Source organism: Hemitrygon akajei, unplaced genomic scaffold (genome assembly GCF_048418815.1).
Source record: "Hemitrygon akajei unplaced genomic scaffold, sHemAka1.3 Scf000093, whole genome shotgun sequence".
Lineage (NCBI taxonomy): Eukaryota > Metazoa > Chordata > Chondrichthyes > Myliobatiformes > Dasyatidae > Hemitrygon > Hemitrygon akajei.
Window position 1 is genome coordinate 1232703 of NW_027331979.1, and position 23545 is coordinate 1256247.

The window sequence follows — 23545 nt, forward strand, 5'->3', positions numbered from 1 at the left end:
CTCCATCCTCACAGTCCCAACACACACTCCCGGGGTCAGACACAGAGTGAATCTCCCTCCTCACCGTCCCATCACAAAAGCCAGGGGTCAGACACAGAGTGAATATCCATCCAACCGTCCCATCACACGTTCCCGGGGTCAGACACAGAGTGAATCTCCCTCCTCACCGTCCCGTCACAAAAGCCCGGGGTCAGACACAGAGTGAATCTCCATCCAAACCGTCCCATCACACGTTCCCGGGGTCAGACACAGATTGAATCTCCCTCCACACAGTCCCATCACAAAAGCCCGGGGTCAGACAGAGATTGGATCTCCATCCAAACCGTCCCATCACACGTTCCCGGGGTCTGACACAGTGAATCTCCCTCCTCACCGTCCCATCACACACTCCCGGGGTCAGACACAGAGTGAATCTCCCTCCACACCGCCCCATCACAAAAGACCTGGGTTAGACACTGAGTGAACCTCGATACAAACCGTCCCATCACACATTGCCGGGGTCAGAAACAGAGTGAATCTCCTTCCACACCATCCCATCACACATTGCCGTGGTCAGACACAGATTGAATCTCCCTCCACACCGTCCCATCACAAACTCCCGGTGTCAGACACAGAGTGAATCTCCCTTCACACCGCCCCATCACAAAAGACCTGGGTTAGACACTGAGTGAACCTCGATACAAACCGTCCCATCACACATTGCCGGGGTCAGAAACAGAGTGAATCTCCTTCCACACCATCCCATCACACATTGCCGTGGTCAGACACAGATTGAATCTCCCTCCACACCGTCCCATCACACACTCCCGGGGTCAGACACAGAGTGAATCTCCCTCCACACCGTCCCATCATACTCTCCCGGTGTCAGACACAGAGTGAATCTCCCTCCACACCGACCCATCACACTTTCCCGGGGTCAGACACAGAGTGAATCTCCATCAAAACCGTCCCATCACACGGTCCCGGGGTCAGACACAGAGTGAAACTCCCTCCTCATCGTCCCAACACACACTCCCGGGGTCAGACACAAAGTGTATCCCCCTACGCACCGTCCAAACACACACTTCCTGGGTCAGACACAGAGTGAATCTCCCTCCACACCGTCCCATCACACACTCCCGGGGTCAGACACAGAGTGAATCTCCATCCACACCGTCCCATCACACGTTCCCGGGGTCAGACACAGAGTGAATCTCCTTCCTCACCGTCCCAACACAAAAGCCCAGGGTCAGACATAGAGTGAATCTCCCTCCACACTGTCCCATCAAAAATTCCAGGGGTCAGACACAGAGAGAATCTGCATCCACACCTTTCCATGACAAACTCCCGGGGTCAGACAAAGAGTAAATCTGCATCCAAACCGTCCCATCACACGTTCCCGGGGTCAGACACAGAGTGAATCTCCATCAAAACCGTCCCATCACACGGTCCCGGGGTCAGACACAGAGTGAAACTCCCTCCTCATCGTCCCAACACACACTCCCGGGGTCAGACACAAAGTGTATCCCCCTACGCACCGTCCAAACACACACTTCCTGGGTCAGACACAGAGTGAATCTCCCTCCACACCGTCCCATCACACGTTCCCGGGGTCAGACACAGAGTGAATCTCCTTCCTCACCGTCCCAACACAAAAGCCCAGGGACAGACATAGAGTGAATCTCCCTCCACACCGTCCCATCAAAAATTCCAGGGGTCAGACACAGAGAGAATCTGCATCCACACCTTTCCATGACAAACTCCCGGGGTCAGACAAAGAGTAAATCTGCATCCAAACCGTCCCATCACACGTTCCCGTTGTCAGACACAGACTGAAACTCCCTCCTCACCGTCCTATCACAAAAGCCCGGGGTCAGACACAGAGTGAATCTCCATCCAAACTGTCCCATCTCACATTGCCGTGGACAGACACTGATTGAATCTCCCTCCGCACCGTCCCATCAAAAATTCCAGGGGTCAGACACAGAGAGAATCTGCATCCACACCTTTCCATGACAAACTCCCGGGGTCAGACAAAGAGTAAATCTGCATCCAAACCGTCCCATCACACGTTCCCGGGGTCAGACACAGAGTGAATCTGCATCCAAACCGTCCCATCACACGTTCCCATTGTCAGACACAGACTGAAACTCCCTCCTCACCGTCCTATCACACACTCCCGGGGTCAGACACAGAGAGAATCTGCATCCACACCGTTCCATCACAAACTTCCGGGATCAGACACAGAGTGAATCTCCCTCCTCACCGTCCCATCACAAAAGCCCGGAGTCAGACACAGAGTGAATCTCCCTCTTCACCGTCCCATCACACACTCCCGGGGTCAGACTCAGAGTGAACCTCCATCCAAACCGTCCCATCACACACTCCCGGGGTCAGTCACAGAGTGAATCTCCATCCAAACCGTCCCATCACACATTCCCGGGGTAATACACAGAGTTAATCTCCATCCACAACGTCACATCTTAAACACCCGGGGTCAGACACTGAGTGAACCTCCATCCAAACCGTCCCATCACACATTGCCGGGGTCAGACACAGAGTGAATCTTCTTCCTCACCGTCCCATCACAAAAGCCCGGGGTCAGACACAGAGTGAATCTCCATCCACACCGTCCCATCACAAAGTCCCGGGGTCAGACAAAGAGTGAATCTCCCTCCACACCGCCCCATCACAAAAGACCTGGGTTAGACACTGAGTGAACCTCGATACAAACCGTCCCATCACACATTGCCGGGGTCAGAAACAGAGTGAATCTCCTTCCACACCATCCCATCACACATTGCCGTGGTCAGACACAGATTGAATCTCCCTCCACACCGTCCCATCACACACTCCCGGGGTCAGACACAGAGTGAATCTCCCTCCACACCGTCCCATCACACTCTCCCGGTGTCAGACACAGAGTGAATCTCCCTCCACACCGACCCATCACACTTTCCCGGGGTCAGACACAGAGTGAATCTCCATCAAAACCGTCCCATCACACGGTCCCGGGGTCAGACACAGAGTGAAACTCCCTCCTCATCGTCCCAACACACACTCCCGGGGTCAGACACAAAGTGTATCCCCCTACGCACCGTCCAAACACACACTTCCTGGGTCAGACACAGAGTGAATCTCCCTCCACACCGTCCCATCACACACTCCCGGGGTCAGGCACAGAGTGAATCTCCATCCACACCGTCCCATCACACGTTCCCGGGGTCAGACACAGAGTGAATCTCCTTCCTCACCGTCCCAACACAAAAGCCCAGGGTCAGACATAGAGTGAATCTCCCTCCACACCGTCCCATCAAAAATTCCAGGGGTCAGACACAGAGAGAATCTGCATCCACACCTTTCCATGACAAACTCCCGGGGTCAGACAAAGAGTAAATCTGCATCCAAACCGTCCCATCACACGTTCCCGGGGTCAGACACAGAGTGAATCTGCATCCAAACCGTCCCATCACACGTTCCCGTTGTCAGACACAGACTGAAACTCCCTCCTCACCGTCCTATCACACACTCCCGGGGTCAGACACAGAGAGAATCTCCATCCACACCGTCCCATCACAAACTTCCGGGATCAGACACAGAGTGAATCTCCCTCCTCACCGTCCCATCACAAAAGCCCGGAGTCAGACACAGAGTGAATCTCCCTCTTCACCGTCCCATCACACACTCCCGGGGTCAGACTCAGAGTGAACCTCCATCCAAACCGTCCCATCACACACTCCCGGGGTCAGTCACAGAGTGAATCTCCATCCAAACCGTCCCATCACACATTCCCGGGGTAATACACAGAGTTAATCTCCATCCACACCGTCACATCTTAAACACCCGGGGTCAGACACTGAGTGAACCTCCATCCAAACCGTCCCATCACACATTGCCGGGGTCAGACACAGAGTGAATCTTCCTCCTCACCGCCCCATCACAAAAGCCCGGGGTCAGGCACAGAGTGAATCTCCATCCACACCGTCCCATCACAAAGTCCCGGGGTCAGACAAAGAGTGAATCTCCCTCCACACCGTCCCATCACAAATGACCGGGGTCAGACATAAAGTGAATCTCCATACACACCGGCCCATCACAAACTCACGGGGTCAGACACAGAGTGAATCTCCCTCCACACCGTCCCATCACAAAAGCCCGCGGTCAGACAGAGATTGGATCTCCATCCAAACCGTCGCATCACACGTTCCCGGGGTCTGACACAGAGTGAATCTCCCTCCTCACCGTCCAATCACAATAGCTCGGGGTCAGACACATAGTGACTCTCCCTCTTCACCGTCCCATCACACACTCCCGGGGTCAGACTCAGAGTGAACCTCCATCCAATCCGTCCCATCACACGTTCCCGGGGTCAAACACAGATTGAATCTCCCTCCTCACCGTCCTATCACAAAAGCCCGGGGTCAGACACAGAGTGAATCTCCATCCAAACTGTCCCATCTCACATTGCCGTGGACAGACACTGATTGAATCTCCCTCCGCACCGTCCCATCGCAAATTCCCGGGGTCAGACTTAGAGTGAATCTGCATCCACACCTATCCATCACAAACTCCCAGGGTGTGTAACAGAGTGAAACTCCATCCAAACCGTCCCATCACACGGTCCCGGGGTCAGACGCAGAGGGAATCTCCATCCTCACAGTCCCAACACACACTCCCGGGGTCAGACACAGAGTGAATCTCCCTCCTCACCGTCCCATCACAAAAGCCAGGGGTCAGTCACAGAGTGAATCTCCATCCTCACAGTCCCAACACACACTCCCGGGGTCAGACACAGAGTGAATCTCCCTCCTCACCGTCCCATCACAAAAGCCAGGGGTCAGACACAGAGTGAATATCCATCCAACCGTCCCATCACACGTTCCCGGGGTCAGACACAGAGTGAATCTCCCTCCTCACCGTCCCGTCACAAAAGCCCGGGGTCAGACACAGAGTGAATCTCCATCCAAACCGTCCCATCACACGTTCCCGGGGTCAGACACAGATTGAATCTCCCTCCACACAGTCCCATCACAAAAGCCCGGGGTCAGACAGAGATTGGATCTCCATCCAAACCGTCCCATCACACGTTCCCGGGGTCTGACACAGTGAATCTCCCTCCTCACCGTCCCATCACACACTCCCGGGGTCAGACACAGAGTGAATCTCCCTCCACACCGCCCCATCACAAAAGACCTGGGTTAGACACTGAGTGAACCTCGATACAAACCGTCCCATCACACATTGCCGGGGTCAGAAACAGAGTGAATCTCCTTCCACACCATCCCATCACACATTGCCGTGGTCAGACACAGATTGAATCTCCCTCCACACCGTCCCATCACAAACTCCCGGTGTCAGACACAGAGTGAATCTCCCTTCACACCGCCCCATCACAAAAGACCTGGGTTAGACACTGAGTGAACCTCGATACAAACCGTCCCATCACACATTGCCGGGGTCAGAAACAGAGTGAATCTCCTTCCACACCATCCCATCACACATTGCCGTGGTCAGACACAGATTGAATCTCCCTCCACACCGTCCCATCACACACTCCCGGGGTCAGACACAGAGTGAATCTCCCTCCACACCGTCCCATCATACTCTCCCGGTGTCAGACACAGAGTGAATCTCCCTCCACACCGACCCATCACACTTTCCCGGGGTCAGACACAGAGTGAATCTCCATCAAAACCGTCCCATCACACGGTCCCGGGGTCAGACACAGAGTGAAACTCCCTCCTCATCGTCCCAACACACACTCCCGGGGTCAGACACAAAGTGTATCCCCCTACGCACCGTCCAAACACACACTTCCTGGGTCAGACACAGAGTGAATCTCCCTCCACACCGTCCCATCACACACTCCCGGGGTCAGACACAGAGTGAATCTCCATCCACACCGTCCCATCACACGTTCCCGGGGTCAGACACAGAGTGAATCTCCTTCCTCACCGTCCCAACACAAAAGCCCAGGGTCAGACATAGAGTGAATCTCCCTCCACACTGTCCCATCAAAAATTCCAGGGGTCAGACACAGAGAGAATCTGCATCCACACCTTTCCATGACAAACTCCCGGGGTCAGACAAAGAGTAAATCTGCATCCAAACCGTCCCATCACACGTTCCCGGGGTCAGACACAGAGTGAATCTCCATCAAAACCGTCCCATCACACGGTCCCGGGGTCAGACACAGAGTGAAACTCCCTCCTCATCGTCCCAACACACACTCCCGGGGTCAGACACAAAGTGTATCCCCCTACGCACCGTCCAAACACACACTTCCTGGGTCAGACACAGAGTGAATCTCCCTCCACACCGTCCCATCACACGTTCCCGGGGTCAGACACAGAGTGAATCTCCTTCCTCACCGTCCCAACACAAAAGCCCAGGGACAGACATAGAGTGAATCTCCCTCCACACCGTCCCATCAAAAATTCCAGGGGTCAGACACAGAGAGAATCTGCATCCACACCTTTCCATGACAAACTCCCGGGGTCAGACAAAGAGTAAATCTGCATCCAAACCGTCCCATCACACGTTCCCGTTGTCAGACACAGACTGAAACTCCCTCCTCACCGTCCTATCACACACTCCCGGGGTCAGACACAGAGAGAATCTCCATCCACACCGTCCCATCACAAACTTCCGGGATCAGACACAGAGTGAATCTCCCTCCTCACCGTCCCATCACAAAAGCCCGGAGTCAGACACAGAGTGAATCTCCCTCTTCACCGTCCCATCACACACTCCCGGGGTCAGACTGAGAGTGAACCTCCATCCAAACCGTCCCATCACACACTCCCGGGGTCAGTCACAGAGTGAATCTCCATCCAAACCGTCCCATCACACATTCCCGGGGTAATACACAGAGTTAATCTCCATCCACACCGTCACATCTTAAACACCCGGGGTCAGACACTGAGTGAACCTCCATCCAAACCGTCCCATCACACATTGCCGGGGTCAGACACAGAGTGAATCTTCCTCCTCACCGTCCCATCACAAAAGCCCGGGGTCAGGCACAGAGTGAATCTCCATCCACACCGTCCCATCACAAAGTCCCGGGGTCAGACAAAGAGTGAATCTCCCTCCACACCGTCCCATCACAAATGACCGGGGTCAGACATAAAGTGAATCTCCATACACACCGGCCCATCACAAACTCACGGGGTCAGACACAGAGTGAATCTCCCTCCACACCGTCCCATCACAAAAGCCCGCGGTCAGACAGAGATTGGATCTCCATCCAAACCGTCGCATCACACGTTCCCGGGGTCTGACACAGAGTGAATCTCCCTCCTCACCGTCCAATCACAATAGCTCGGGGTCAGACACATAGTGACTCTCCCTCTTCACCGTCCCATCACACACTCCCGGGGTCAGACTCAGAGTGAACCTCCATCCAATCCGTCCCATCACACGTTCCCGGGGTCAAACACAGATTGAATCTCCCTCCTCACCGTCCTATCACAAAAGCCCGGGGTCAGACACAGAGTGAATCTCCATCCAAACTGTCCCATCTCACATTGCCGTGGACAGACACTGACTGAATCTCCCTCCGCACCGTCCCATCGCAAATTCCCGGGGTCAGACTTAGAGTGAATCTGCATCCACACCTATCCATCACAAACTCCCAGGGTGTGTAACAGAGTGAAACTCCATCCAAACCGTCCCATCACACGGTCCCGGGGTCAGACGCAGAGTGAATCTCCATCCTCATCGTCCCAACACACACTCCCGGGGTCAGACACAAAGTGTATCCCCCTACGCACCGTCCAAACACACACTTCCTGGGTCAGACACAGAGTGAATCTCCATCCACACCGTCCCATCACACGTTCCCGGGGTCAGACACAGAGTGAATCTCCTTCCACACCGTCCCAACACAAAAGCCCAGGGTCAGACATAGAGTGAATCTCCCTCGACACCGTCCCATCAAAAATTCCAGGGGTCAGACACAGAGAGAATCTGCATCCACACCTTTCCATGACAAACTCCCGGGGTCAGACAAAGAGTAAATCTGCATCCAAACCGTCCCATCACACGTTCCCGGGGTCAGACACAGAGTGAATCTGCATCCAAACCGTCCCATCACACGTTCCCGTTGTCAGACACAGACTGAAACTCCCTCCTCACCGTCCTATCACACACTCCCGGGGTCAGACACAGAGAGAATCTCCATCCACACCGTCCCATCACAAACTTCCGGGATCAGACACAGAGTGAATCTCCCTCCTCACCGTCCCATCACAAAAGCCCGGAGTCAGACACAGAGTGAATCTCCCTCTTCACCGTCCCATCACACACTCCCGGTGTCAGACTCAGAGTGAACCTCCATCCAAACCGTCCCATCACACACTCCCGGGGTCAGTCACAGAGTGAATCTCCATCCAAACCGTCCCATCACACATTCCCGGGGTAATACACAGAGTTAATCTCCATCCACACCGTCACATCTTAAACACCCGGGGTCAGACACTGAGTGAACCTCCATCCAAACCGTCCCATCACACATTGCCGGGGTCAGACACAGAGTGAATCTTCCTCCTCACCGTCCCATCACAAAAGCCCGGGGTCAGGCACAGAGTGAATCTCCATCCACACCGTCCCATCACAAAGTCCCGGGGTCAGACAAAGAGTGAATCTCCCTCCACACCGTCCCATCACAAATGACCGGGGTCAGACATAAAGTGAATCTCCATACACACCGGCCCATCACAAACTCACGGGGTCAGACACAGAGTGAATCTCCCTCCACACCGTCCCATCACAAAAGCCCGCGGTCAGACAGAGATTGGATCTCCATCCAAACCGTCGCATCACACGTTCCCGGGGTCTGACACAGAGTGAATCTCCCTCCTCACCGTCCAATCACAATAGCTCGGGGTCAGACACATAGTGACTCTCCCTCTTCACCGTCCCATCACACACTCCCGGGGTCAGACTCAGAGTGAACCTCCATCCAATCCGTCCCATCACACGTTGCCGGGGTCAAACACAGATTGAATCTCCCTCCTCACCGTCCTATCACAAAAGCCCGGGGTCAGACACAGAGTGAATCTCCATCCAAACTGTCCCATCTCACATTGCCGTGGACAGACACTGATTGAATCTCCCTCCGCACCGTCCCATCGCAAATTCCCGGGGTCAGACTTAGAGTGAATCTGCATCCACACCTATCCATCACAAACTCCCAGGGTGTGTAACAGAGTGAAACTCCATCCAAACCGTCCCATCACACGGTCCCGGGGTCAGACGCAGAGTGAATCTCCATCCTCACAGTCCCAACACACACTCCCGGGGTCAGACACAGAGTGAATCTCCCTCCTCACCGTCCCATCACAAAAGCCAGGGGTCAGTCACAGAGTGAATCTCCATCCTCACAGTCCCAACACACACTCCCGGGGTCAGACACAGAGTGAATCTCCCTCCTCACCGTCCCATCACAAAAGCCAGGGGTCAGACACAGAGTGAATATCCATCCAACCGTCCCATCACACGTTCCCGGGGTCAGACACAGAGTGAATCTCCCTCCTCACCGTCCCGTCACAAAAGCCCGGGGTCAGACACAGAGTGAATCTCCATCCAAACCGTCCCATCACACGTTCCCGGGGTCAGACACAGATTGAATCTCCCTCCACACAGTCCCATCACAAAAGCCCGGGGTCAGACAGAGATTGGATCTCCATCCAAACCGTCCCATCACACGTTCCCGGGGTCTGACACAGTGAATCTCCCTCCTCACCGTCCCATCACACACTCCCGGGGTCAGACACAGAGTGAATCTCCCTCCACACCGCCCCATCACAAAAGACCTGGGTTAGACACTGAGTGAACCTCGATACAAACCGTCCCATCACACATTGCCGGGGTCAGAAACAGAGTGAATCTCCTTCCACACCATCCCATCACACATTGCCGTGGTCAGACACAGATTGAATCTCCCTCCACACCGTCCCATCACAAACTCCCGGTGTCAGACACAGAGTGAATCTCCCTTCACACCGCCCCATCACAAAAGACCTGGGTTAGACACTGAGTGAACCTCGATACAAACCGTCCCATCACACATTGCCGGGGTCAGAAACAGAGTGAATCTCCTTCCACACCATCCCATCACACATTGCCGTGGTCAGACACAGATTGAATCTCCCTCCACACCGTCCCATCACACACTCCCGGGGTCAGACACAGAGTGAATCTCCCTCCACACCGTCCCATCATACTCTCCCGGTGTCAGACACAGAGTGAATCTCCCTCCACACCGACCCATCACACTTTCCCGGGGTCAGACACAGAGTGAATCTCCATCAAAACCGTCCCATCACACGGTCCCGGGGTCAGACACAGAGTGAAACTCCCTCCTCATCGTCCCAACACACACTCCCGGGGTCAGACACAAAGTGTATCCCCCTACGCACCGTCCAAACACACACTTCCTGGGTCAGACACAGAGTGAATCTCCCTCCACACCGTCCCATCACACACTCCCGGGGTCAGACACAGAGTGAATCTCCATCCACACCGTCCCATCACACGTTCCCGGGGTCAGACACAGAGTGAATCTCCTTCCTCACCGTCCCAACACAAAAGCCCAGGGTCAGACATAGAGTGAATCTCCCTCCACACTGTCCCATCAAAAATTCCAGGGGTCAGACACAGAGAGAATCTCCATCAAAACCGTCCCATCACACGGTCCCGGGGTCAGACACAGAGTGAAACTCCCTCCTCATCGTCCCAACACACACTCCCGGGGTCAGACACAAAGTGTATCCCCCTACGCACCGTCCAAACACACACTTCCTGGGTCAGACACAGAGTGAATCTCCCTCCACACCGTCCCATCACACACTCCCGGGGTCAGACACAGAGTGAATCTCCATCCACACCGTCCCATCACACGTTCCCGGGGTCAGACACAGAGTGAATCTCCTTCCTCACCGTCCCAACACAAAAGCCCAGGGACAGACATAGAGTGAATCTCCCTACACACCGTCCCATCAAAAATTCCAGGGGTCAGACACAGAGAGAATCTGCATCCACACCTTTCCATGACAAACTCCCGGGGTCAGACAAAGAGTAAATCTGCATCCAAACCGTCCCATCACACGTTCCCGTTGTCAGACACAGACTGAAACTCCCTCCTCACCGTCCTATCACACACTCCCGGGGTCAGACACAGAGAGAATCTCCATCCACACCGTCCCATCACAAACTTCCGGGGTCAGACACAGAGTGAATCTCCATCCACACCGTCCCATCACACGTTCCCGGGGTCAGACACAGAGTGAATCTCCTTCCTCACCGTCCCAACACAAAAGCCCAGGGACAGACATAGAGTGAATCTCCCTCCACACCGTCCCATCAAAAATTCCAGGGGTCAGACACAGAGAGAATCTGCATCCACACCTTTCCATGACAAACTCCCGGGGTCAGACAAAGAGTAAATCTGCATCCAAACCGTCCCATCACACGTTCCCGTTGTCAGACACAGACTGAAACTCCCTCCTCACCGTCCTATCACACACTTCCTGGGTCAGACACAGAGTGAATCTCCCTCCACACCGTCCCATCACACACTCCCGGGGTCAGACACAGAGTGAATCTCCATCCACACCGTCCCATCACACGTTCCCGGGGTCAGACACAGAGTGAATCTCCTTCCTCACCGTCCCAACACAAAAGCCCAGGGTCAGACATAGAGTGAATCTCCCTCCACACTGTCCCATCAAAAATTCCAGGGGTCAGACACAGAGAGAATCTCCATCAAAACCGTCCCATCACACGGTCCCGGGGTCAGACACAGAGTGAAACTCCCTCCACACCGTCCCATCACACACTCCCGGGGTCAGACACAGAGTGAATCTCCATCCACACCGTCCCATCACACGGTCCCGGGGTCAGACACAGAGTGAAACTCCCTCCACACCGTCCCATCACACACTCCCGGGGTCAGACACAGAGTGAATCTCCATCCACACCGTCCCATCACACGTTCCCGGGGTCAGACACAGAGTGAATCTCCTTCCTCACCGTCCCAACACAAAAGCCCAGGGTCAGACATAGAGTGAATCTCCCTCCACACTGTCCCATCAAAAATTCCAGGGGTCAGACACAGAGAGAATCTCCATCAAAACCGTCCCATCACACGGTCCCGGGGTCAGACACAGAGTGAATCTCCCTCCACACCGTCCCATCACACACTCCCGGGGTCAGACACAGAGTGAATCTCCATCCACACCGTCCCATCACACGTTCCCGGGGTCAGACACAGAGTGAATCTCCTTCCTCACCGTCCCAACACAAAAGCCCAGGGTCAGACATAGAGTGAATCTCCCTCCACACTGTCCCATCAAAAATTCCAGGGGTCAGACACAGAGAGAATCTCCATCAAAACCGTCCCATCACACGGTCCCGGGGTCAGACACAGAGTGAAACTCCCTCCTCATCGTCCCAACACACACTCCCGGGGTCAGACACAAAGTGTATCCCCCTACGCACCGTCCAAACACACACTTCCTGGGTCAGACACAGAGTGAATCTCCCTCCACACCGTCCCATCACACACCCCCGGGGTCAGACACAGAGTGAATCTCCTTCCTCACCGTCCCAACACAAAAGCCCAGGGACAGACATAGAGTGAATCTCCCTCCACACCGTCCCATCAAAAATTCCAGGGGTCAGACACAGAGAGAATCTGCATCCACACCTTTCCATGACAAACTCCCGGGGTCAGACAAAGAGTAAATCTGCATCCAAACCGTCCCATCACACGTTCCCGTTGTCAGACACAGACTGAAACTCCCTCCTCACCGTCCTATCACACACTTCCTGGGTCAGACACAGAGTGAATCTCCCTCCACACCGTCCCATCACACACTCCCGGGGTCAGACACAGAGTGAATCTCCATCCACACCGTCCCATCACACGTTCCCGGGGTCAGACACAGAGTGAATCTCCTTCCTCACCGTCCCAACACAAAAGCCCAGGGTCAGACATAGAGTGAATCTCCCTCCACACTGTCCCATCAAAAATTCCAGGGGTCAGACACAGAGAGAATCTCCATCAAAACCGTCCCATCACACGGTCCCGGGGTCAGACACAGAGTGAAACTCCCTCCTCATCGTCCCAACACACACTCCCGGGGTCAGACACAAAGTGTATCCCCCTACGCACCGTCCAAACACACACTTCCTGGGTCAGACACAGAGTGAATCTCCATCCACACCGTCCCATCACACGTTCCCGGGGTCAGACACAGAGTGAATCTCCTTCCTCACCGTCCCAACACAAAAGCCCAGGGACAGACATAGAGTGAATCTCCCTCCACACCGTCCCATCAAAAATTCCAGGGGTCAGACACAGAGAGAATCTGCATCCACACCTTTCCATGACAAACTCCCGGGGTCAGACAAAGAGTAAATCTGCATCCAAACCGTCCCATCACACGTTCCCGTTGTCAGACACAGACTGAAACTCCCTCCTCACCGTCCTATCACACACTTCCTGGGTCAGACACAGAGTGAATCTCCATCCACACCGTCCCATCACACGGTCCCGGGGTCAGACACAGAGTGAAACTCCCTCCACACCGTCCCATCACACACTCCCGGGGTCAGACACAGAGTGAATCTCCATCCACACCGTCCCATCACACGTTCCCGGGGTCAGACACAGAGTGAATCTCCTTCCTCACCGTCCCAACACAAAAGCCCAGGGTCAGACATAGAGTGAATCTCCCTCCACACTGTCCCATCAAAAATTCCAGGGGTCAGACACAGAGAGAATCTCCATCAAAACCGTCCCATCACACGGTCCCGGGGTCAGACACAGAGTGAATCTCCCTCCACACCGTCCCATCACACACTCCCGGGGTCAGACACAGAGTGAATCTCCATCCACACCGTCCCATCACACGTTCCCGGGGTCAGACACAGAGTGAATCTCCTTCCTCACCGTCCCAACACAAAAGCCCAGGGTCAGACATAGAGTGAATCTCCCTCCACACTGTCCCATCAAAAATTCCAGGGGTCAGACACAGAGAGAATCTCCATCAAAACCGTCCCATCACACGGTCCCGGGGTCAGACACAGAGTGAAACTCCCTCCTCATCGTCCCAACACACACTCCCGGGGTCAGACACAAAGTGTATCCCCCTACGCACCGTCCAAACACACACTTCCTGGGTCAGACACAGAGTGAATCTCCCTCCACACCGTCCCATCACACACTCCCGGGGTCAGACACAGAGTGAATCTCCATCCACACCGTCCCATCACACGTTCCCGGGGTCAGACACAGAGTGAATCTCCTTCCTCACCGTCCCAACACAAAAGCCCAGGGACAGACATAGAGTGAATCTCCCTCCACACCGTCCCATCAAAAATTCCAGGGGTCAGACACAGAGAGAATCTGCATCCACACCTTTCCATGACAAACTCCCGGGGTCAGACAAAGAGTAAATCTGCATCCAAACCGTCCCATCACACGTTCCCGTTGTCAGACACAGACTGAAACTCCCTCCTCACCGTCCTATCACACACTCCCGGGGTCAGACACAGAGAGAATCTCCATCCACACCGTCCCATCACAAACTTCCGGGGTCAGACACAGAGTGAATCTCCATCCACACCGTCCCATCACACGTTCCCGGGGTCAGACACAGAGTGAATCTCCTTCCTCACCGTCCCAACACAAAAGCCCAGGGACAGACATAGAGTGAATCTCCCTCCACACCGTCCCATCAAAAATTCCAGGGGTCAGACACAGAGAGAATCTGCATCCACACCTTTCCATGACAAACTCCCGGGGTCAGACAAAGAGTAAATCTGCATCCAAACCGTCCCATCACACGTTCCCGTTGTCAGACACAGACTGAAACTCCCTCCTCACCGTCCTATCACACACTTCCTGGGTCAGACACAGAGTGAATCTCCCTCCACACCGTCCCATCACACACTCCCGGGGTCAGACACAGAGTGAATCTCCATCCACACCGTCCCATCACACGTTCCCGGGGTCAGACACAGAGTGAATCTCCTTCCTCACCGTCCCAACACAAAAGCCCAGGGTCAGACATAGAGTGAATCTCCCTCCACACTGTCCCATCAAAAATTCCAGGGGTCAGACACAGAGAGAATCTCCATCAAAACCGTCCCATCACACGGTCCCGGGGTCAGACACAGAGTGAAACTCCCTCCTCATCGTCCCAACACACACTCCCGGGGTCAGACACAAAGTGTATCCCCCTACGCACCGTCCAAACACACACTTCCTGGGTCAGACACAGAGTGAATCTCCCTCCACACCGTCCCATCACACACTCCCGGGGTCAGACACAGAGTGAATCTCCATCCACACCGTCCCATCACACGTTCCCGGGGTCAGACACAGAGTGAATCTCCTTCCTCACCGTCCCAACACAAAAGCCCAGGGACAGACATAGAGTGAATCTCCCTCCACACCGTCGCATCAAAAATTCCAGGGGTCAGACACAGAGAGAATCTGCATCCACACCTTTCCATGACAAACTCCCGGGGTCAGACAAAGAGTAAATCTGCATCCAAACCGTCCCATCACACGTTCCCGTTGTCAGACACAGACTGAAACTCCCTCCTCACCGTCCTATCACACACTCCCGGGGTCAGACACAGAGAGAATCTCCATCCACACCGTCCCATCACAAACTTCCGGGATCAGACACAGAGTGAATCTCCCTCCTCACCGTCCCATCACAAAAGCCCGGAGTCAGACACAGAGTGAATCTCCCTCTTCACCGTCCCATCACACACTCCCGGGGTCAGACTGAGAGTGAACCTCCATCCAAACCGTCCCATCACACACTCCCGGGGTCAGTCACAGAGTGAATCTCCATCCAAACCGTCCCATCACACATTCCCGGGGTAATACACAGAGTTAATCTCCATCCACACCGTCACATCTTAAACACCCGGGGTCAGACACTGAGTGAACCTCCATCCAAACCGTCCCATCACACATTGCCGGGGTCAGACACAGAGTGAATCTTCCTCCTCACCGTCCCATCACAAAAGCCCGGGGTCAGGCACAGAGTGAATCTCCATCCACACCGTCCCATCACAAAGTCCCGGGGTCAGACAAAGAGTGAATCTCCCTCCACACCGTCCCATCACAAATGACCGGGGTCAGACATAAAGTGAATCTCCATACACACCGGCCCATCACAAACTCACGGGGTCAGACACAGAGTGAATCTCCCTCCACACCGTCCCATCACAAAAGCCCGCGGTCAGACAGAGATTGGATCTCCATCCAAACCGTCGCATCACACGTTCCCGGGGTCTGACACAGAGTGAATCTCCCTCCTCACCGTCCAATCACAATAGCTCGGGGTCAGACACATAGTGTCTCTCCCTCTTCACCGTCCCATCACACACTCCCGGGGTCAGACTCAGAGTGAACCTCCATCCAATCCGTCCCATCACACGTTCCCGGGGTCAAACACAGATTGAATCTCCCTCCTCACCGTCCTATCACAAAAGCCCGGGGTCAGACACAGAGTGAATCTCCATCCAAACTGTCCCATCTCACATTGCCGTGGACAGACACTGACTGAATCTCCCTCCGCACCGTCCCATCGCAAATTCCCGGGGTCAGACTTAGAGTGAATCTGCATCCACACCTATCCATCACAAACTCCCAGGGTGTGTAACAGAGTGAAACTCCATCCAAACCGTCCCATCACACGGTCCCGGGGTCAGACACAGAGTGAATCTCCATCCTCACAGTCCCAACACACACTCCCGGGGTCAGACACAGAGTGAATCTCCCTCCTCACCGTCCCATCACAAAAGCCAGGGGTCAGACACAGAGTGAATATCCATCCAACCGTCCCATCACACGTTCCCGGGGTCAGACACAGAGTGAATCTCCTTCCACACCATCCCATCACACATTGCCGTGGTCAGACACAGATTGAATCTCCCTCCTCACCGTCCCGTCACAAAAGCCCGGGGTCAGACACAGAGTGAATCTCCATCCAAACCGTCCCATCACACGTTCCCGGGGTCAGACACAGATTGAATCTCCCTCCACACAGTCCCATCACAAAAGCCCGGGGTCAGACAGAGATTGGATCTCCATCCAAACCGTCCCATCACACGTTCCCGGGGTCTGACACAGTGAATCTCCCTCCTCACCGTCCCATCACACACTCCCGGGGTCAGACACAGAGTGAATCTCCCTCCACACCGCCCCATCACAAAAGACCTGGGTTAGACACTGAGTGAACCTCGATACAAACCGTCCCATCACACATTGCCGGGGTCAGAAACAGAGTGAATCTCCTTCCACACCATCCCATCACACATTGCCGTGGTCAGACACAGATTGAATCTCCCTCCACACCGTCCCATCACAAACTCCCGGTGTCAGACACAGAGTGAATCTCCCTTCACACCGCCCCATCACAAAAGACCTGGGTTAGACACTGAGTGAACCTCGATACAAACCGTCCCATCACACATTGCCGGGGTCAGAAACAGAGTGAATCTCCTTCCACACCATCCCATCACACATTGCCGTGGTCAGACACAGATTGAATCTCCCTCCACACCGTCCCATCACACACTCCCGGGGTCAGACACAGAGTGAATCTCCCTCCACACCGTCCCATCATACTCTCCCGGTGTCAGACACAGAGTGAATCTCCCTCCACACCGACCCATCACACTTTCCCGGGGTCAGACACAGAGTGAATCTCCATCAAAACCGTCCCATCACACGGTCCCGGGGTCAGACACAGAGTGAAACTCCCTCCTCATCGTCCCAACACACACTCCCGGGGTCAGACACAAAGTGTATCCCCCTACGCACCGTCCAAACACACACTTCCTGGGTCAGACACAGAGTGAATCTCCCTCCACACCGTCCCATCACACACTCCCGGGGTCAGACACAGAGTGAATCTCCATCCACACCGTCCCATCACACGTTCCCGGGGTCAGACACAGAGTGAATCTCCTTCCTCACCGTCCCAACACAAAAGCCCAGGGTCAGACATAGAGTGAATCTCCCTCCACACTGTCCCATCAAAAATTCCAGGGGTCAGACACAGAGAGAATCTCCATCAAAACCGTCCCATCACACGGTCCCGGGGTCAGACACAGAGTGAAACTCCCTCCTCATCGTCCCAACACACACTCCCGGGGTCAGACACAAAGTGTATCCCCCTACGCACCGTCCAAACACACACTTCCTGGGTCAGACACAGAGTGAATCTCCCTCCACACCGTCCCATCACACACTCCCGGGGTCAGACACAGAGTGAATCTCCATCCACACCGTCCCATCACACGTTCCCGGGGTCAGACACAGAGTGAATCTCCTTCCTCACCGTCCCAACACAAAAGCCCAGGGACAGACATAGAGTGAATCTCCCTCCACACCGTCCCATCAAAAATTCCAGGGGTCAGACACAGAGAGAATCTGCATCCACACCTTTCCATGACAAACTCCCGGGGTCAGACAAAGAGTAAATCTGCATCCAAACCGTCCCATCACACGTTCCCGTTGTCAGACACAGACTGAAACTCCCTCCTCACCGTCCTATCACACACTCCCGGGGTCAGACACAGAGAGAATCTCCATCCACACCGTCCCATCACAAACTTCCGGGATCAGACACAGAGTGAATCTCCCTCCTCACCGTCCCATCACAAAAGCCCGGAGTCAGACACAGAGTGAATCTCCCTCTTCACCGTCCCATCACACACTCCCGGGGTCAGACTGAGAGTGAACCTCCATCCAAACCGTCCCATCACACACTCCCGGGGTCAGTCACAGAGTGAATCTCCATCCAAACCGTCCCATCACACATTCCCGGGGTAATACACAGAGTTAATCTCCATCCACACCGTCACATCTTAAACACCCGGGGTCAGACACTGAGTGAACCTCCATCCAAACCGTCCCATCACACATTGCCGGGGTCAGACACAGAGTGAATCTTCCTCCTCACCGTCCCATCACAAAAGCCCGGGGTCAGGCACAGAGTGAATCTCCATCCACACCGTCCCATCACAAAGTCCCGGGGTCAGACAAAGAGTGAATCTCCCTCCACACCGTCCCATCACAAATGACCGGGGTCAGACATAAAGTAAATCTCCATACACACCGGCCCATCACAAACTCACGGGGTCAGACACAGAGTGAATCTCCCTCCACACCGTCCCATCACAAAAGCCCGCGGTCAGACAGAGATTGGATCTCCATCCAAACCGTCGCATCACACGTTCCCGGGGTCTGACACAGAGTGAATCTCCCTCCTCACCGTCCAATCACAATAGCTCGGGGTCAGACACATAGTGACTCTCCCTCTTCACCGTCCCATCACACACTCCCGGGGTCAGACTCAGAGTGAACCTCCATCCAATCCGTCCCATCACACGTTCCCGGGGTCAAACACAGATTGAATCTCCCTCCTCACCGTCCTATCACAAAAGCCCGGGGTCAGACACAGAGTGAATCTCCATCCAAACTGTCCCATCTCACATTGCCGTGGACAGACACTGACTGAATCTCCCTCCGCACCGTCCCATCGCAAATTCCCGGGGTCAGACTTAGAGTGAATCTGCATCCACACCTATCCATCACAAACTCCCAGGGTGTGTAACAGAGTGAAACTCCATCCAAACCGTCCCATCACACGGTCCCGGGGTCAGACGCAGAGTGAATCTCCATCCTCATCGTCCCAACACACACTCCCGGGGTCAGACACAAAGTGTATCCCCCTACGCACCGTCCAAACACACACTTCCTGGGTCAGACACAGAGTGAATCTCCCTCCACACCGTCCCATCACACACTCCCGGGGTCAGACACAGAGTGAATCTCCATCCACACCGTCCCATCACACGTTCCCGGGGTCAGACACAGAGTGAATCTCCTTCCACACCGTCCCAACACAAAAGCCCAGGGTCAGACATAGAGTGAATCTCCCTCGACACCGTCCCATCAAAAATTCCAGGGGTCAGACACAGAGAGAATCTGCATCCACACCTTTCCATGACAAACTCCCGGGGTCAGACAAAGAGTAAATCTGCATCCAAACCGTCCCATCACACGTTCCCGGGGTCAGACACAGAGTGAATCTGCATCCAAACCGTCCCATCACACGTTCCCGTTGTCAGACACAGACTGAAACTCCCTCCTCACCGTCCTATCACACACTCCCGGGGTCAGACACAGAGAGAATCTCCATCCACACCGTCCCATCACAAACTTCCGGGATCAGACACAGAGTGAATCTCCCTCCTCACCGTCCCATCACAAAAGCCCGGAGTCAGACACAGAGTGAATCTCCCTCTTCACCGTCCCATCACACACTCCCGGGGTCAGACTCAGAGTGAACCTCCATCCAAACCGTCCCATCACACACTCCCGGGGTCAGTCACAGAGTGAATCTCCATCCAAACCGTCCCATCACACATTCCCGGGGTAATACACAGAGTTAATCTCCATCCACACCGTCACATCTTAAACACCCGGGGTCAGACACTGAGTGAACCTCCATCCAAACCGTCCCATCACACATTGCCGGGGTCAGACACAGAGTGAATCTTCCTCCTCACCGTCCCATCACAAAAGCCCGGGGTCAGGCACAGAGTGAATCTCCATCCACACCGTCCCATCACAAAGTCCCGGGGTCAGACAAAGAGTGAATCTCCCTCCACACCGTCCCATCACAAATGACCGGGGTCAGACATAAAGTGAATCTCCATACACACCGGCCCATCACAAACTCACGGGGTCAGACACAGAGTGAATCTCCCTCCACACCGTCCCATCACAAAAGCCCGCGGTCAGACAGAGATTGGATCTCCATCCAAACCGTCGCATCACACGTTCCCGGGGTCTGACACAGAGTGAATCTCCCTCCTCACCGTCCAATCACAATAGCTCGGGGTCAGACACATAGTGACTCTCCCTCTTCACCGTCCCATCACACACTCCCGGGGTCAGACTCAGAGTGAACCTCCATCCAATCCGTCCCATCACACGTTCCCGGGGTCAAACACAGATTGAATCTCCCTCCTCACCGTCCTATCACAAAAGCCCGGGGTCAGACACAGAGTGAATCTCCATCCAAACTGTCCCATCTCACATTGCCGTGGACAGACACTGATTGAATCTCCCTCCGCACCGTCCCATCGCAAATTCCCGGGGTCAGACTTAGAGTGAATCTGCATCCACACCTATCCATCACAAACTCCCAGGGTGTGTAACAGAGTGAAACTCCATCCAAACCGTCCCATCACACGGTCCCGGGGTCAGACGCAGAGTGAATCTCCATCCTCACAGTCCCAACACACACTCCCGGGGTCAGACACAGAGTGAATCTCCCTCCTCACCGTCCCATCACAAAAGCCAGGGGTCAGTCACAGAGTGAATCTCCATCCTCACAGTCCCAACACACACTCCCGGGGTCAGACACAGAGTGAATCTCCCTCCTCACCGTCCCATCACAAAAGCCAGGGGTCAGACACAGAGTGAATATCCATCCAACCGTCCCATCACACGTTCCCGGGGTCAGACACAGAGTGAATCTCCCTCCTCACCGTCCCGTCACAAAAGCCCGGGGTCAGACACAGAGTGAATCTCCATCCAAACCGTCCCATCACACGTTCCCGGGGTCTGACACAGTGAATCTCCCTCCTCACCGTCCCATCACACACTCCCGGGGTCAGACACAGAGTGAATCTCCCTCCACACCGCCCCATCACAAAAGACCTGGGTTAGACACTGAGTGAACCTCGATACAAACCGTCCCATCACACATTGCCGGGGTCAGAAACAGAGTGAATCTCCTTCCACACCATCCCATCACACATTGCCGTGGTCAGACACAGATTGAATCTCCCTCCACACCGTCCCATCACAAACTCCCGGTGTCAGACACAGAGTGAATCTCCCTTCACACCGCCCCATCACAAAAGACCTGGGTTAGACACTGAGTGAACCTCGATACAAACCGTCCCATCACACATTGCCGGGGTCAGAAACAGAGTGAATCTCCTTCCACACCATCCCATCACACATTGCCGTGGTCAGACACAGATTGAATCTCCCTCCACACCGTCCCATCACACACTCCCGGGGTCAGACACAGAGTGAATCTCCCTCCACACCGTCCCATCATACTCTCCCGGTGTCAGACACAGAGTGAATCTCCCTCCACACCGACCCATCACACTTTCCCGGGGTCAGACACAGAGTGAATCTCCATCAAAACCGTCCCATCACACGGTCCCGGGGTCAGACACAGAGTGAAACTCCCTCCTCATCGTCCCAACACACACTCCCGGGGTCAGACACAAAGTGTATCCCCCTACGCACCGTCCAAACACACACTTCCTGGGTCAGACACAGAGTGAATCTCCCTCCACACCGTCCCATCACACACTCCCGGGGTCAGACACAGAGTGTATCTCCATCCACACCGTCCCATCACACGTTCCCGGGGTCAGACACAGAGTGAATCTCCTTCCTCACCGTCCCAACACAAAAGCCCAGGGTCAGACATAGAGTGAATCTCCCTCCACACTGTCCCATCAAAAATTCCAGGGGTCAGACACAGAGAGAATCTGCATCCACACCTTTCCATGACAAACTCCCGGGGTCAGACAAAGAGTAAATCTGCATCCAAACCGTCCCATCACACGTTCCCGGGGTCAGACACAGAGTGAATCTCCATCAAAACCGTCCCATCACACGGTCCCGGGGTCAGACACAGAGTGAAACTCCCTCCTCATCGTCCCAACACACACTCCCGGGGTCAGACACAAAGTGTATCCCCCTACGCACCGTCCAAACACACACTTCCTGGGTCAGACACAGAGTGAATCTCCCTCCACACCGTCCCATCACACACTCCCGGGGTCAGACACAGAGTGAATCTCCCTCCACACCGTCCCATCACACACTCCCGGGGTCAGACACAGAGTGAATCTCCATCCACACCGTCCCATCACACGTTCCCGGGGTCAGACACAGAGTGAATCTCCTTCCTCACCGTCCCAACACAAAAGCCCAGGGACAGACATAGAGTGAATCTCCCTCCACACCGTCCCATCAAAAATTCCAGGGGTCAGACACAGAGAGAATCTGCATCCACACCTTTCCATGACAAACTCCCGGGGTCAGACAAAGAGTAAATCTGCATCCAAACCGTCCCATCACACGTTCCCGTTGTCAGACACAGACTGAAACTCCCTCCTCACCGTCCTATCACACACTCCCGGGGTCAGACACAGAGAGAATCTCCATCCACACCGTCCCATCACAAACTTCCGGGATCAGACACAGAGTGAATCTCCCTCCTCACCGTCCCATCACAAAAGCCCGGAGTCAGACACAGAGTGAATCTCCCTCTTCACCGTCCCATCACACACTCCCGGGGTCAGACTGAGAGTGAACCTCCATCCAAACCGTCCCATCACACACTCCCGGGGTCAGTCACAGAGTGAATCTCCATCCAAACCGTCCCATCACACATTCCCGGGGTAATACACAGAGTTAATCTCC